Here is a 16,703-nt window from a genome sequence, read left to right as displayed (position 1 = left end):
TGAAATAAAGAGACCGAATTAACAAAACAGAAGAAGGAAAAGAAAGGAAGGAAGAGGAGAGAAAGAAAGAAAGAAAGAAAGAAAGAAAGAAAGAAAGAAAGAAAGAAAGAAAGAAAAGAAGGAAGAGAAGAAAGAGAAAGAAAGCAAAGGAAGGGTGGGAAATCTACAAACTAGAACAAAAAGCTTTTTAAAATTAGAAAAAAATAAGAATCACAAATCTAGAATGTCCAACTAAAAGGGAATTTCAGAAAAAGAAAAGAGAAAAGAAGGAGAGAAATTATACCCCCAAAAGAACATATTTGTTTCTGGTAACATAGTGAACTAAAGGGTCTGTAAACTTCACCTTAACAAATATCTAGAAATGCTGGATAAATTAAAATACATATTCTCTCAAATGCTGAGCTCACAAGAAAGGGAAGTTTTCAGCTGCATGGAGGAATTTGTCAACACAAATAACCAAAATTTTTAACTTTTAATGGCTTTAAAGTGACAAGAGACGAGGCCTTGGGAATGACATGAAGTGAAGAGTTGGAATTAAGGCCCCCACTCCCTTTCTTTTTTTTTTTCCCATCCCGTTTCAAACATTCCCAGTGAAAGGATGGACTAGGGAAGGGTAAGGAAATCAACCACCAGCAAAGACAAGACAAGAAAATGTCTCTATCTAGCTCTGGAAACTAGGGGAAAAAGAGGTCTCCTAAAAATCCTCAGATTCAGATATCATAATGATCTCCAATTAAAAAAAAAAAAAATTCATCCAGACACAGTAAAACACTAAAAATAAAGAGATCTTAAGAACAAGCAGGGGGCTTCCCCGGTGGCACAGTGGTTCAGAATTTGCCTGCCAATGCAGGGGACACGGGTTCAAGCCCTGGTCTGGGAAGATCCCACATGTCGCGGAGCAACTGGGCCCGTGAGCCACAACTACTGAGCCTGCGCGTCTGGAGCCTGTGCTCCGCAACAAGAGAGGCCACGATAGTGAGAGGCCCGCGCACCGCGATGAAGAGTGGCCCCCGCTTGCCGCAACTAGAGAAAGCCCTCACACAGAAACGAAGACCCAACACAGCCATAAATAAATAAATAAATAAATAAATAAATAAATAAATAAAAGATTGTCACATTGGGTTTAAAATAAATAAAATGGAGAACAAAATCCAACTGCTCTTTGCAGTATCTAACACATACCTCCACAGAAAGTAATAGAATTAAAAAAAGACAATGTGACTCTATAAACAGACAAATGGTCTTTATAGTAAGAGCATTATAGAGGATAAAGAGGATATAACGATTAAAGGTTCTTTTCAGCAAGAAGACACAAATATTCTAAATTTGAATGTATTTTATAACAGTTCACAAGTGTATAAAGAAAAAAAAAGACAAATTTACAAGGAGAAACTGAGAAATCTACAATTATAAAGGAGATTTTAACATACACCTCTCAGTAATGATGAGTTGAACAGACAAAATAAGAAAGTCAGTAAGGGTATACACAAAATTTCATCAACACAATTAGTAAGTGTGGTCTAAGAGACATATGTACCAACCTGCCCCCAAAATGGGAGAATACACATTTTTTTCCAAAGAATTCTCTTCAAAACAATGCCTCATTTGATGAGGTCAGTATAACCTTTACAACAAAGCCAGATAATAGGAACAATATGTTAAACTACAGTCGAGTTTAACTTACGTACAGCAACAAAATCAATACAGAAAAACACAAAAATCAATAAACACTAGGAGGATTACAATGGTAAAGAAAGTCCAATAGTAGGAAAGACTAAATACTTAATAATAAATTACAAGAAATGTATAAAAACTTGTATGAGGGAACTGAAAACATATGTCTACACAAAAGCCTGCACACGAATGTTCATAGCAACATTATTATAATAGCCAAAAAGCGTAAACAAACCCAATGTCTACCAACTGATGAATGGATAAATAAAAAGGGCTATATCTCTACGACGGAATGCGTATTATTTGGCAATAAAAAGGGAGATGAAGTATTGTTACATGTTACAGTATGCATAAACCTAGAAAATATTACACTAAGTGAAAGAAGGCAGCCACAGAATGCCACGTTGTATGATTTAATTTAAAGATGATTTAGATATTACACATGAATAGTTCATTTACATGAACTATTCAGAGGAGGCACATCCAAAGAAACATAAAGTAAATTAGTAGTTGCCCAGGGCTGGAGGGAGAAGGGAATGAGGAGTGACTGCTAATGGGCACAGGTTTCTCTTCAGGGTACTGGGAATGTTCTGGAATTAGGTGGTGGTGATGGCTGCATATATCTGTGAATATACCAAAACCCACCAAATCATATACTTTAAAAGGTGAATTTTATGATAATTATAATGCAATAAAGCTTTTAAAAAAAAAAAAACGAGGAAATTTTTCAGTACTCCTAAAGAAGATTTGAACAATGGAAAGACATACCCTGTTCTTGGATAAGACAATTGAACATTATAAGGATATAAATTATCCCTAAGTTAATTTATAAATTCAATGTAATCCCAATAAAAATACTAACAACCCATTTTATAGAGTTAGACAGGTTGACATTAAAGTTGACATAGAGGGACTTTCCTGGTGGCACAGTGGTTAAGAATCCGCCTGCCAATGCAGGGGACACAGGTTTGAGCCCTGGTCCGGGAAGATCCCACGTGCCGCGGAGCAACTAAGCCCATGAGCCACAACTACTGAGCCTGTGTGCCACAACTACTGAAGCCTGCGTGCCTAGAACCCGTGCTCCACAACAACAGAAGCCTCCGCAACGAAGAGTAGCCCCTGTGAGCCACGACTAGAGAAAGCCCGCGCGCTGCAACGAAGACCCAACGCAGCCAAATAAATAAATAAGTAAATAATTTTTTAAAAATTAAAAAAAATAAAGTTGACATAGAAAACAAACATGCAAGAATAACTAGGAGAGTACTGGAAAAGAAAGAAAAACTATGAATGGAAAATAACCTTACCAGATATTAAAATATGCTATACAGCCTCTATAATTAAAACATTGTGGTACAGATGCACAAATAGGCCAGTAGACCAGTGGACAGAATAGAAAGTACAGAATTAGACCTAAATACATATGGAAATTTAGTACATGACAAAGTTGGCATCCCCAATCATTGGGTAAAGATGGACGCTTTTCAGATTTTTTAAAAATTGTGGTAAAATATACATAACATAAAATTTACTATCTTAACCATTTTTCGGTTTAGAGTTCAGCAGCATCAAGTACATTCACACTGAAGTATAACCAACCTCCAGATCTCTTTTCATCTTGAAAGACTGAAACTACATAATCATTAAACAATAGCTCCATATTCACCCCTCCCCCTAGCCCTTGACAACCACCATTCTACTTTGTCTCTATGAGTCTGACTGCTCTAAGTACCTCATATAAATGGAATCACACAGTATTTGTCTTTTTGTGACTGGCTTATTTCACTTAGCATCAAGTTCCCAGGGTTCATCCATGTTATAGCATGTGTAAGAATTTTCTTCCTTTTTAAGGTTAAACAATATTCCACTGTATGTATATACTACATTTTGCTAATCCATTCATCTATTGATGGACACGTGGGTTGTTGCTTCTATCTTCTATAAACATGGGTGTAAACATGAGTGTACAAATATCTCTTTGAGGCTCTGCTTTCGATTCTTTTGAGTATATATCCAGAAGTGGAATTGCTGGATCACATGGTAATTCTACTTTGAATTTTTTGAGGAACTTCTATACTGTTTTCAACACTGGCTGTACCATTTTATAAATTTTACCACCAACAGTGTAAGGGTTTCAATTTCTCCACCAACCAAGGTTCCAATTCTCACCAACACTTGTTATTTTCTGTTTTTTGGGTTGTTGTTTTTTTTATAGGCGTCATCCTAATAGGTATGAGGTGGTATCTCACTGCAGTTTTGACTTGCATTTCCCTAATGATTAGTGTACGTTAAACATCTTTTCAGGTGCTTTTTGGCCATTTGTATATCTTCTTTGGAGAAATGTCTATTCAAGTCTTTTGCCAATTTTTTTTTTGGCTGCGTTGGGTCTTCGTTGCCGCATGCGGGCTTCCTCTAGTTGCGGCGAGCGGGGGCTACTCCTCGTTGCAGTGCCTGGGTTTCTCATTGCTGTCACTTCTCTTGTTGCGGAGCACGGGCTCTAGGCGCGTTAGAGTGGCACTTCAGTAGTTGTGGCACTTGGGCCCTAGGGTGCGTGGGCTTCAGTAGTTGTGGCACAGGCTCAGTGGTTGTGGCTCTCGGGCTCTAGAGCTCAGGCTCAGAAGTTGTGGCACCTGCGCTTAGTTGCTCCATGGCATGTGGGATCTTCCCGGACCAGGGATCGAACCCATGTCCCCTGCACTGGCAGGCGGATTCTTAAGCACTGCACCACCAGGGAAGTCCTTTTGCCAATTTTTGAATCAGGCTGTTTGGGTTCTGTAGAGGTTCTTTATATATTCTAGATATTAACCCCTTATGAGACATATGATTTTCAAATATTTTCTCCCATACCATAGGCTGCCTTTCACTCTTAATGGTGTCTTTTGATGCACAGACATTTTTAATTCTGATGTAGTCCAATTTACCTGTTTTTACTTTTGTTACCTGTGCTTTTGGTATCATGTCCAAGAAATCACTGCCAAATCCAAAATCATAAAGATTCTTACCTATGTTTTCTTCTAAGAATTTAATACTTTTAGCTCTTAAGTTTAGGTCTTTGATTCATTTTGAGTTAATTGTTATATATGGTATAAAGGCCCAATTTTATTTTTTTTTTCACATGGATATCCAGTTTCCCCAACATCATTTGTTGAAAAGACCACCCTTTCCCCATTGAATGGTCTTGGCACCCTTGTCAAAAATAACTTGCCCATATATCCAAGGGTTTATTCTGGGCTGTTATATTCCACTGATTTATATGTCTGTCTTTATGCTAGTACCACATTGCTTGATTACTGTAGCTTTGTAATAAGTAGTGAAATTGGGAAGTCTGAGTCCTCCAGCTTTATTCCCTTTCAGGATTATTTTGGCTATGTGAGGTCCCTTGAAATTCTATATGAATTTTAGAATGGATTTTTCTGTTTCTGTTAAAAAAAAAGAAATTGGGATATTGATAAAGATTGCACTGAATCGGTACATCACTTTGTGTGGTACTGACATTTTAGCAATATTAAGTCTTCCAGTCTAGGAACACAAGTTGTCTATTTATTTGTGTCTTCTTTAATTTCAGCAATGTTTTGTAATTCCATGTACCAGTGTTTTGCCTCCTTGATTAAGTTTATTCCTAAAGTATTTTATTCTTTTTTCTTTTTCATGCTATCCTGAATGGAATTGTTTTCTTAATTTCCCCTTTGGATTGTTCACTACGTTAGTGTGTAAAAATGCAACCGATTCTTTTGTGTTGATTTTTTTATCCTGCAACTTTGCTGAATTTGTTCATTAATTCTAATAGGTTTGGGTATGTAGAATCTTTAGGGTTTTCTACATATAAAGATCATATTGTCTGCCAATGGAGAAAATTTTGCTTCTTCCTTTCCAATTCAGATGTCTTTTACTTCTTTTTCCTGACTAATTGCTCCAGTTAGGACTTCCAGTACTATGTTAAATAGAAGTGGTGACTGCAGACATCCTTGTCTTGTTCCTGAACTTGAAGAAAAGCTTTCAGTCTTTCACAACTCAGTGTGATGTTAGCTGTGGGCTTCTCCTATAGGGCCTTTGTACATGTTGAGGTAGTTCCTTCTATTCCTAGTTTGCTGAGTGTTTTTATCATAAAGGGTGTCGAATTTCATCAAATACTTTTTGGTATCAACTGAAAAGATGAACTTTTTAATAAATGGTGCTGGGCAGTCATTTTGAAAAACATAAAATTAGATCCATATCTCACACCATACACACAAATAAACTCCAAAAGGATTAGAGATCAAGATTTAAAAAATGAAAGTGGGCATCCATCAACTTAACCAAGGTAAACAAGGGTAACTAAGGTAAATATCACCAATGATAAAACATATTGACATGACGAACCCCTTGATGAGCTCTGTGAAAGAAAGATACATCATTTTTTGTGGTATTTTTACTAAAAAGGCATAACCATACTCCAATCATGAGACAACATTGGACAAAGTCAAATAAAGGATATTCTGGAAAATATAAGATCGGTACTCTTCAAAAGTGTCAAGGTCATATAACAAAGAAAAACTGAAGGCTGTTAGAGAATAGAGAATATTAAGGAGAAACAACTAAATGCAATGTGGGAGCCTAGACAGGATCCTGGAACAGAAAAATGTCATTACAGAAAAAAATGATGAAATTCAAATTAAGGTCTGTAGTTTAGTTAATAATATTGTCCTGATGTTAGTTTCTTGCTCCTGATAATTATGGAACGGTTATGAAAAGGTTAACATTAGGAAGTTGTATCTTTCCTGCAAGTCAAAAATTAGTTTAAGTAAAAAAGTTTAAAAAAAAGAAATACAGCAATAATTATACCGCTAAGAGTGATAACCATCAAAATAACTAAAAGCAGATATGGTTAAAGGTAGTTTTACTAATTCATGCTGTTAGAAATCAAGATAGTTCCCCTTGGGGAAGAGGTGTTCATGACTGGAAAGGGACAGTAGGGTGCTGTTAATTGTCTGTTTCTGGATCTAGGGTGCTAGTTACACTGATGTGTTATTTAGTTAGTGAAAATTTGTCCAATTTTAGATACCTATCATCTTTCATTAAAAAAGCATTTTTTAAAAACATAGTTTTACCTCTGGATAGTGGGATGAAAAATATGAAGAAGACTCTTCTTTCAGAATATTTTAAATTGGTAACTACCAAATATTAATACAAGAAGTCAGAAAGGCAAGCATGAGACCCTAAGGCCAGACGAATCCAGAAAGCACAACTGGTCTGCTTTATTTCGCCATCCTCAGCAACTGATCTCCTATATTCCTCTTGAGAAAAAGTGGGATTTGTGCAAGATAACCAAGAGCTAAGACTAAGAGTAGATATAACAGGGAGTATCTTCAAGGGAACTATCAGACACAACAAGATTCACACAGTAAGCACTAGATAATGTAAACTGTGAGAGAGCTTCTGATATTGGACATAAAAATTTTACCAAACACACACTGGTTACTTAAGATAGATGTAGATTCAATGTGAAAAATTCATCAAAGTTGCTAGTAGTCGCAACGTGAAAAAATGCTTCATATTGTTACAGAAAGCCTAAAAAATAACTAGATGGTGAGCTGAGAATTACTCTACCCTTGAGATAATTAGGATGATAAAAAACAGTCAGAAAAAGTTTTACACAAATTACTAAGTCAAATGAATGTCATAGTTCCCTGTTTCCACTCAAGGTCAATCTGAGTCAAAGTGTTTCTTTCCAGGGTGAGTACTGGAGTGAATTTTACACAAACAGGAAGAGGTATTAAATAAGTCAGAGGCTTTTGACCCTAAGATAGATACCTAACTAGATAGATAGATAGACAGACAGCCAGTCTGAGCTCTATGCTACAGTTGATCAGAATGCTTCAATATATACCTAGAGTTAAACGTGAAGAGAAAAAAAAAAAAATCCTTCTGTACAATATTTTCTACTTTGATGAAACGATATGTACTATCATTCTTATTTTCAAGATCAGCTCGGTGCTTTGTGACCACCTAGAGGGGTGGGGTAGGGAGGGTGGGAGGGAGGGAGACAAAAGAGGGAAGAGATATGGGGACATATGTATATGTATAGCCGATTCACTTTGTTATAAAGCAGAAACTAACACACCATTGTAAAGCAATTATATGCCAATAAAGATGTTAAAAAAAAACAAAACACATTCCTTGTTGCATATTCAGTTCACCAGGCATATCCACACCCCTGGTGATAACAGCATCATTACCCACCACTTTTTCTGACTATGAAATACACGCGCTCCTGCTCTGTGACGAACAATAAACACCGCCCCTATTATTTGCTATTATATTTTTATTCTTCTTACTTTTCAGAACACTTTTAGCCTTTTTCTCTTCTTTCATCACAACTTCAAGATTTTACATCATTTCATAATACCCAACTTTTTTTCTTTTAGCCCATACATATTTAATTTTTAAACAAGTCAAAAGGACACGTAGCATATAACATAGGCATTAAAATAAATTAAAAATTTATGTTACAAAGGAGTTAGGTTAACGTCTTATCTAAGCATGTACTTGTTTCTATTCACAGTAAACCAGTCAGTGTAACAGATTCACACAGCTCATAATCAGGATTTAACCAATTAACTGAAAATACAGCTGAAATGAAGATATCACAACATCATACAGAAATGGTCTATTTTTAAATTATAGTAAACAGTGACGCTAGAGAAAGGATGATCGATCAATCAAAAACGGTGGCTAATTTTCAAATCACTTACTTATATTTGGATCAATTCACAATGCTCTAGGAAAAACAGAAACTATACTGGCAAGACTCAACTAAGAAGAACCTATAAAGATGTCTGGGTTCTTGCATTAATGTTGAAGGCCTAGGTATTTTATTTTATTATTATTATTATTATTTTTGCAGAGCATTTATTTATTTATTTAGCTGGGTGATCAGAGTGACTTTTTTTTTTTAAATTGAAGTAGAGTTGATTTACAAGATTGTGCTAATATCTGCTGTACAGCCAAATACGGAAGAAAAGGCCTAAACACTTCAGTGAGGCAATACAGTGGAGTGGCTAGCACGACAGTCAGATTCATGTTTGAGCCCCAGCTCTGCCGTCACTATCTTTCTAATCCCAGTAAAGCAATTTATGTCCTCACCTATAAAATGAAAAACAGTTAAACCTATCTCACACACAGCTGGGCAGGACTACATGAGGTCCTCATCACATTGTCAGTGTTTGCAAAGCAAGCCATTAAAATTCATAATGAATACAAAGCTTTCAGATTTTGGATCTTAATTTTCTCACTTAATCCTAGAAAATATGTTGTGGTCTTTTACATTTTGTAGGTTATGAAAGAACAGCCTTGTAAACAGGATTTCACTTTTTTTCAATGAGCTGCTTATATTAGAATCTTATTTTCTTTACTTACTATGATCTCTCTCATTTCACTTGAAATTACTTTGTTATTGGGAAGAAGGGTTTTGTAGGTAGTGACCCCTTTCTAAAAAGTCTTTTCCTTAGCATTAGTTTCACATGCTTTTGCTTAGTATTTCAGTTTCTTGAAATTTATTCCTATTTTATGTCACTTATATCAAGAGAAGAAATTCAATTGTCTTGAACATTTCCCCCAGAGTGTAACTTCAATTAGCCTACGAAATTAATAACTCGGAACAGATCTTAGAGTTGTAGTATCTAATAGTCCAGATTATCCCAAGAATACTGCTGGATTTGATATATAATAACAGTAAAAGAAAATAATTTGACTTGGGAAGAGGGAATACTTAAAGTTCTTTCAGAAAGAGCTCATTTATAAGAAATATTTAGCTGCTTTTACATTGTAATTAACTAGTTTACTAATTAAGTTAGCAAGTATTTGCTCAAATTTTAAGGTCAGTGGAAGAAGTTACAGTGTTTCTCACAAAGATTTTCACTGTATGTTTCTTAGAATGTCTCCACAGGTAATATATTCTGCTACCTTTGAACACTGATGTGTTCAACTTAAAAATACATAATCACGGGGCTTCCCTGGTGGCGCAGTGGTTAAGAATCTGCCTGCCAATGCAGGGGACATGGGTTCAAGCCCAGGAAGATCCCACATGCCAAGGACCAACTAAGCCCATGCACTACAACTATTGAGCCCATGCGCCACAACTATTGAGCCCATGCGCCACAACTACTGAAGCCCTCGCGCCTAGAGCCTGTGCTCCACAACTAGAGAAGCCACCGCAATGAGAAGCCCATGCACCGCAATGGAGAGTAACCCCTGCTCTCCACAACTAGAGAAAGCCCACGTACAGCAACGAAGACCCAACACAGCCAAAAATAAATAAATTTAAAAAAAATACATAATCACTATGCTCACAAAATGTTCCTACTTGTAAAGACTTTGTAGCTTAAAATGTATCAATTAGTGCAGAATCATTTATCTAACAGTTTTTCCAAACTTTCTTTAGCCTAGAAATCATTTTATTGACTGCTATTCGTTAGTTGCATATGTTCTTTCTTTTCTTCCAGTTTTATTGAGATACAGCTGTCAAAAGCACTGCAAAAGTTTCGGTGGACGGCATGATAATTTATCTACATACATCATGAAGGGATTATCACAATAAGCCTAGTGAATATCCAACATCTCATACAGATACAAAACTAAAGAACCAGAAAAATATTGTTCTCCTGTGATGACAGCTCTTAGAATTTCCTCTCTTAACAACTTCCATTCATAACATAGAGCAGTGTTCATAATATTTATCATGGTGTACATTACACCCCCAGTTTTTATTTTTGGCCCACCATGCAGCATGTGGGATCTTAGTTCCCAGGGATCGAACCGCACCCCTTGCAGTGGAAGCATGGAGTCTTTTTTTTTTTTTAATAAATTTATTTATTTATTTATTTTTGGTTGCGTTGGTCTTTGTTGCTGCACATGGGCTTTCTCTAGTTGTGGCGAGCGGGGGCTACTCTTCATGGCGGTGCGCGGGCTTCTCACTGCGGTGGCTTCTCTTGTTGCGAAGCATGGGCTCTAGGTGCGCGGGCTTCAGTAGTTGTGGCACACGGGCTCAGGAGTTGTGGCTCGTTGGCTCTGGAGAGCAGGCTTCAGTAGTTGTGGTGCACGGGCTTAGTTGCTCAGTGGCATGTGGGATCTTCCCGGCCCAGGGATCGAACCCGTGTCCCCTGCATTGGCAGGCGGACTCTTAACCACTGTGCCACCAGGGAAGTCCCAGCACGGAGTCTTAACCACTGGATCGCCAGGGAGGTCCCACAAACTCATTCTTTAATAACAACATACTTGGCTCTTTTCAAAGTAAAATGGAATCTGTTACATAAACTTATTATGCTTTTGAGTATTAAAAAAAAAAAAAAGAAAGAAAGATTTCTCTTCTCCAAATACTTTCCCCTATTCTATCTTTTCCTGCACTTAGAATTCTTCAAGGGCTGAGGCTATGTCATGCTCCTCTGTCAGCTCAGTGGCTCACACAGTACCTGTAACATAGTAAGCACTCCATATCTGTCAGCTGAGTGACTCACACACTGACCAGCTGGTGAGGAAGCACCATTGCTCCATGCCTACTATCTGGCTGATGGTTCATATCATCTCTAAGAACAAGTAAGGTAAAAAATAAAGAGGGTGGGGGAGGCTTGAATTTAAAAGGCTAGTAAACAGAAAACAGAATAAGGGAGTTGGAAAGTAGTCAAAAATTAAAATCTAATTAGATCATTAAACATTTTTCCAGTGGGGAAGAAAAGACTTTAAAGAAATACATGCATTTTAAAAACAGGGACTTCCCTGGTGGTGCAGTGGCTAAGAATCCGCCTGCCAATGCAGGGGACACGGGTTCGAGACCTGGTCTGGGAACATCCCGCATGCAGAGCAACTAAGCCCGAGCGCCACAACTACTGAGCCTGTGCTCTAGAGCCTGCGAGCCACAACTACTGAGCCCACGCGCCACAACAACTGAAGCCCGCGGCACCTAGAGCCCGTGCTCCGCAACAAGAGGAGCCACTGCAATGAGAAGCCCGCGCACTGCAACGAAAAGTGGCCCCCACTCGCCACAACTAGAGAAAGCCCACGCGCGGCAACAAAGACCCAACGCAGCCAAAACTTAATTAATTAATTAATTAATTTAAAGAAAAAACATGAAGGACTTCTCTAGTGGTCCAGTTGGTTAAGACTCCACTTTTCCACTGCAGAGGGCACAGGTCTGGGAACTAACATCCTGCATGCTGTGCGGTCCAGCAAAAAACAAAACAAAACAAAAAAGATGATTCTGGCTGCAGTGCTTAAGGATTAGAGACAGAAAGAGATCAAAGAAGGAAGGTCAAAAGGAAGCTATTATTGTAGAGAAAAGGAATGGAGGCCCAGACTATGGTAACAACAGTAGGAATGGCGAGAAATGGACATGGATTACCTTTTTGCTTCAGGTATCCCTATCAGGGTTAAATGAGCATTGGTATCTTGCACAAAATGGGCAATTAATAAATTTAATCAATGAATTAATGGAAACCAAAGCTCAATATGGATGAGAAGATTCTAAAGAGAGTTCCTAACTGCTCTAAGGAAACCTTCAACAAGGTATATCACTTCTGATGAAATGTCCATGCAGCTGCTAGGGAAAGGGGATCCTGCCAACTATTGATCACTGAAGTTAAATGTAACTCTAGACAAGATTTTAGAGTCTTTACTGAGAGAAGTCTATGAACACAGAAAAAGCAATAACCAACCTATGCTCCTGGAAATCAGTTTAGTTTCATTAAGGACCAGTAATGACAGATTAATGCTCTTTTATTTTTTTTGACAGATTAAACAGATAGGATTTTTTAAAATGAAGTATAGGGCTTCCCTGGTGGCGCAGTGGTTGAGAATCTGCCTGCCAATGCAGGAGACACGGGTTCGAGCCCTGGTCTGGGAGGATCCCACATGCCGCAGAGCAGCTGGGCCCGTGAGCCACAACTACTGAGCCTGCGCGTTTGGAGCCTGTGCTCTGCAACAGGAGAGGCCGCGACAGTGAGAGGTCTGCGCACCGCGATGAAAAGTGGCCCCCGCTCGCCGCAACTAGGGGGAGCCCTGGCACACAAACGAAGACCCAACACTGCCAAAAATAAATTAATTAATTAATTTAAAAAAAAAAAGAAAAAAAAAAAAGGAAAAGAATAGCTTTATAAAAAAAAAAAAAAATGAAGTATATAAAGTTACCTGGGTTTTAGGAAGGCAATTGTTAAAGTTCCTTATATTTTCCTTGTGAAAACCTAGAAGTATTTGAGGTAGATAATGATAAAGTAGCTGGATTTCTAATTAGCTGAACAACTTGAATCAAAGAATTAACAGGTTTTTAAAAATCAACATTATGAGGTCTCTAGCAGGGTAAGAGCTCTGCTCCTAGGCCCATCTAGTCAACATTTTAATAATATTTGCATGAAGGCTATGTCAGCATTATCAAAATTATAGTTTATCAAATCTATGGATAAACAAATAAGCTTTTTTATTGAATGACCAAATCAAGACTTTTTCTTTTTTTTAAAGTCAACATACTGGAACCAATCTGACAAGATAAAATTTAATCGGGATAAATATGAAGTCCTACCAAAAAATATTCTATTAAAGAACTGGGAGAGCATGGACAAAACAACTCAAGAATGTTAGGTGACTACAAAATCAATAATGGTTAATGCACATAGCACTTAAATGCCAGGGACTATTCTAAGTGCTTTACATATATGCATTCTTTTATTCCTTAGAAGAACCCTATCAGATAGGTACTATGATAAACCCCATTTTACAGATGAGAAAACTGAGGCCCCAAAATGTTTACATAATTTACTCAAGGTCACCCAGCTGATAAACTGTAGAACCAGGATTTAAACCCAGGCAGGCCAGCCCCAGAGTTCGCCTTCTTGACAGGACATTATTGTAAATTAACAGTGCCGCGTGGTTGCCAAAGAAGCAAGTCTACCCTTAATCTTAAATCAGAGCGGTAATTTACGGTCTTCTCTACTGGTTAATATCTAATTATGGGTACTACACTTTTAAGAAGAATATGGATAAACTGACACAAACCCACAGATGAGCCATAAGTATTTTGAGGAGGTGCAAATCGAAACAACAAAATCATTAGAGGAGGTTAAAGACTGAGAATATTCTGTTTAGAAAAGAAAATAATCAGGAGAATATAGGAAGTATCTTCAAATATTTGAAAACCCACTACAGAGGGGACAGAACTAGAACCAGTGAAGATATAACTTCTAGTTCAGTAAAAGAAATAAGTTTATAAAAATTAGAGTTGTCCAAATATCTTTGCCTCAGAAACTATGAATCTTCTCTCCAGAAAAATATACAAATGCATATAAAATTTCCAAGGGTTCACAAATCTACTCTTAATTGTATTCATGCCCCATCCCTAGAATCATTTATCCCAGATTAAAACGGAAAAGATTCAAGTATGAAGAGGCAAATATATTTAATAATCTTTAAAACTGATTACAGCTTAAAACTTTATGATCTAAAAAACACTGAACTTCATGCTTTCTAATTTCCTCTAAGACACATTAAGATACATGTTACAATAAGAGTTTAAAATATGATGACAAGTTCAGAAAAAAAAGTGAAATCAAGTTTGCCAAGCAACAATGGAAACTGACTATAAGTAAGTTCTGACTGTAAGTAATAATGGCTTACTACTTCATCTTTAAAAGAAACATACCTAAGTTTAAAGATTAAAAAATGAGGTGCTAACATACTACTCAATATCTAATATTTAATGCCCAAATTAGAAAGTTTCCCCCTCTGCCTTTAAGACTTCATGTTAAACTCTCCCTTCTCATCTTTTAGTCCTGGTTAATTGTTAAGGTTGACAAACTAAGAAACAATGGGCTAGAAGTCAGAACACTAGGTTCTACTTCACTATCTTTGCCATGAATTTAATTTTGGCTTAGTCTGTTTCCTCACCACATTCTAAGAACTTTCATATACCTAAATAGGCTTTAAAAATGGTGAAGTGCAATGTAAATATATGACTCATGCATTATGCATAAAACATAAAATATCAACAGCAAGAAAACAAAGCTAGTCTTTCTATAATGCTAAAAAAAAAAAAAAAAGCAAATGTATATTCACATTTCAATTCCTAATTACAAAAAGCAATCTTTGAATCCTTCAGGTTGTGTTTTAATGTATAATTTCCATCCACAAATGCTTTCCATATTAAGGAACATATCTGCGCACCCAATTTCAAGTTGTATTGAGGGGACATAGTTCACAGTTAAGAATTCTGGCGGCAAGGGAAAAACTTGAAGGTGCCAGTTGATCGACACATTTCCAAGAGTTGGGGGGAAAGGTACATGATCACAAAATGGTAACGTGAAGTATTAAACACTTGAAAAATTCTGTTTTCCCTCTTAATTAAACCACTAGACATAAAGAGAACTCAAAAATAAGAGTTTAATAAGTCTTGGGCCTTTATTAATTATAAGCACCACATTGCTGAAACTGCAACTGTACTGTCAGAACAGGGCTACAGACACCATGTCTGCCATGAGACTAGACTCTAGTTCCAGGCACAAGATGTTCTAATAAATAACAAATGCATCAAGAGCCAGCACAGAAGTGTGACAGAATCCGAGGTCTAGGCATTTGATTTTTCTCCGGGTGCTACTTGAGAATGGACACTGCCATTAAAGATTTATTACAGTAACAGGATAGTGATAAAGCTTTAGCTAAATTATAGGCCAACTAATGAAATGGAAAAGCAACATGCAATATCAGATCAACTAAATTATTTTCTGTATAATTTTGTACAGAGGTAGGGTTATGATTACACCGTAGACAGGACAGATGAATAACCTCAACTATATCTATTAGGTAAAGATAATTTCAAGCCATTAAGAGAAAAGAAAAGTGGCCCAGAAAAAAATTAGGCTATAGAAGTCAAATGAAGAAACACAACACTAAGATTTGGGGGAGAAAGGGGAAGGAAGGGAATGAGCTAGTGACTTACTAAAAAGAGAGCAAAGAAGTGGGAGAGGGAGTCTGAGCCCTCAGAGGCAGAATGAGGAAAAGTATTCAAAGGCTCCAAGGGAGCTTCAGCAGTGAATACGGAAAGGGACGACCCTGTAACTGTTTCAACGTAAAAAGAGAAGCAACACGGGGAACTTTTCTAAACCATCATTCACGGGAGTCAATTAAATGCCTAACTCATGCAGGGCAGGGCAATTAATAGGAGGTGAGCTTTGTTCCAAATGGTTACACCGATTAGTCCATTTCCTCCTGGCAACACCCTCAATAGGTGGATACTATTTTACAGATGAAGAAACTGAGACCACACAACGCCAGGTCACAGAGACTGGTACCAGAGACTGAGCACTCATCCTCCTAGGTGCACTGTCTCCCTACAAGAGCCTACAAAAATCTTTACCCTCTTCTGTGGAGAGAGACCTTGGCTCTCCGGAATTTCTCAAAGGAGTCTGGGCCCCAAAAGTGACCCTCTACTTGACAGAAAAGTTCCCTTATAGAGGCTACGAGGCTCTTCCAAGCGCACGAGGCTTTGGAACTCTGAAATACACCAGGTAGAGATGGAAAACCAGACTTGGAAGCCATGCTTCTCCCCTGAAGATACCGAGAAAGTAGAAAGCAGCCCTTCCTCTCTTCCACGAGGCATGACTCAGGGACGGTGCCTCCCCCAATTTGCTCTGTGTGTCTGTGTGTGGCTGGGGCGGTGGGGGGGCGGGGGGGGAGGGGCGGTCTCCGCTTTCCGACTCTCTTCCCCAGACACTCAAGGGTTACTCGGCCAGGCCTGGAAGAATGCGTGGGAATAAACAGACGGGACTCGGGGTGACAAGGGGCCCGGAGGCGCAGGGAGGGGAACCTGCCCAGGAACACGCCGGGCCGGGTCCGGAGGCCCTAGGCACGGAGCCCGCGCCCGCACCCTGAACCTTACCGCCGCTTGGCTGCAGAGAACGAGGCGACCGCGCAGGGCTGTTCTTCGAGCCTGGGGCGCGTCTTCGGGCACCGCCGCTCCAGTGGTGCCCGCGGCTGGCGGCGGCCGGGTCCCGGCCGACTCACACGCGGGGCAGGCT

The 16,703-nt window shown here is 38.3% G+C and overlaps 1 protein-coding gene across 7 annotated transcripts in view; it reads right to left on the bottom strand.

Moving 5' to 3' along the window:
• Positions 1-16,703, bottom strand: part of TFDP2 (transcription factor Dp-2) — a 186,212-nt gene extending 169,509 nt beyond the window's left edge. For 4 of the 7 annotated variants that reach the window (XM_082393780.1, XM_082393774.1, XM_082393778.1 and 1 more), the window contains exon 1: positions 16,565-16,703. The gene's annotated coding sequence lies outside the window, so the exon portion shown is untranslated. Of the gene's footprint in view, positions 1-12,828; positions 12,882-16,564 lie in introns of all 7 variants that reach the window. The other 3 variants (XM_082393777.1, XM_082393776.1, XM_082393775.1) reach the window with 3 other exon arrangements.

This window comes from Balaenoptera borealis, assembly GCF_965194805.1.
Source record: "Balaenoptera borealis genome assembly, chromosome: 5".
Lineage (NCBI taxonomy): Eukaryota > Metazoa > Chordata > Mammalia > Artiodactyla > Balaenopteridae > Balaenoptera > Balaenoptera borealis.
Note: the sequence above shows the minus strand (reverse complement) of the source record. Positions and strands in the feature narration are given on the sequence as shown.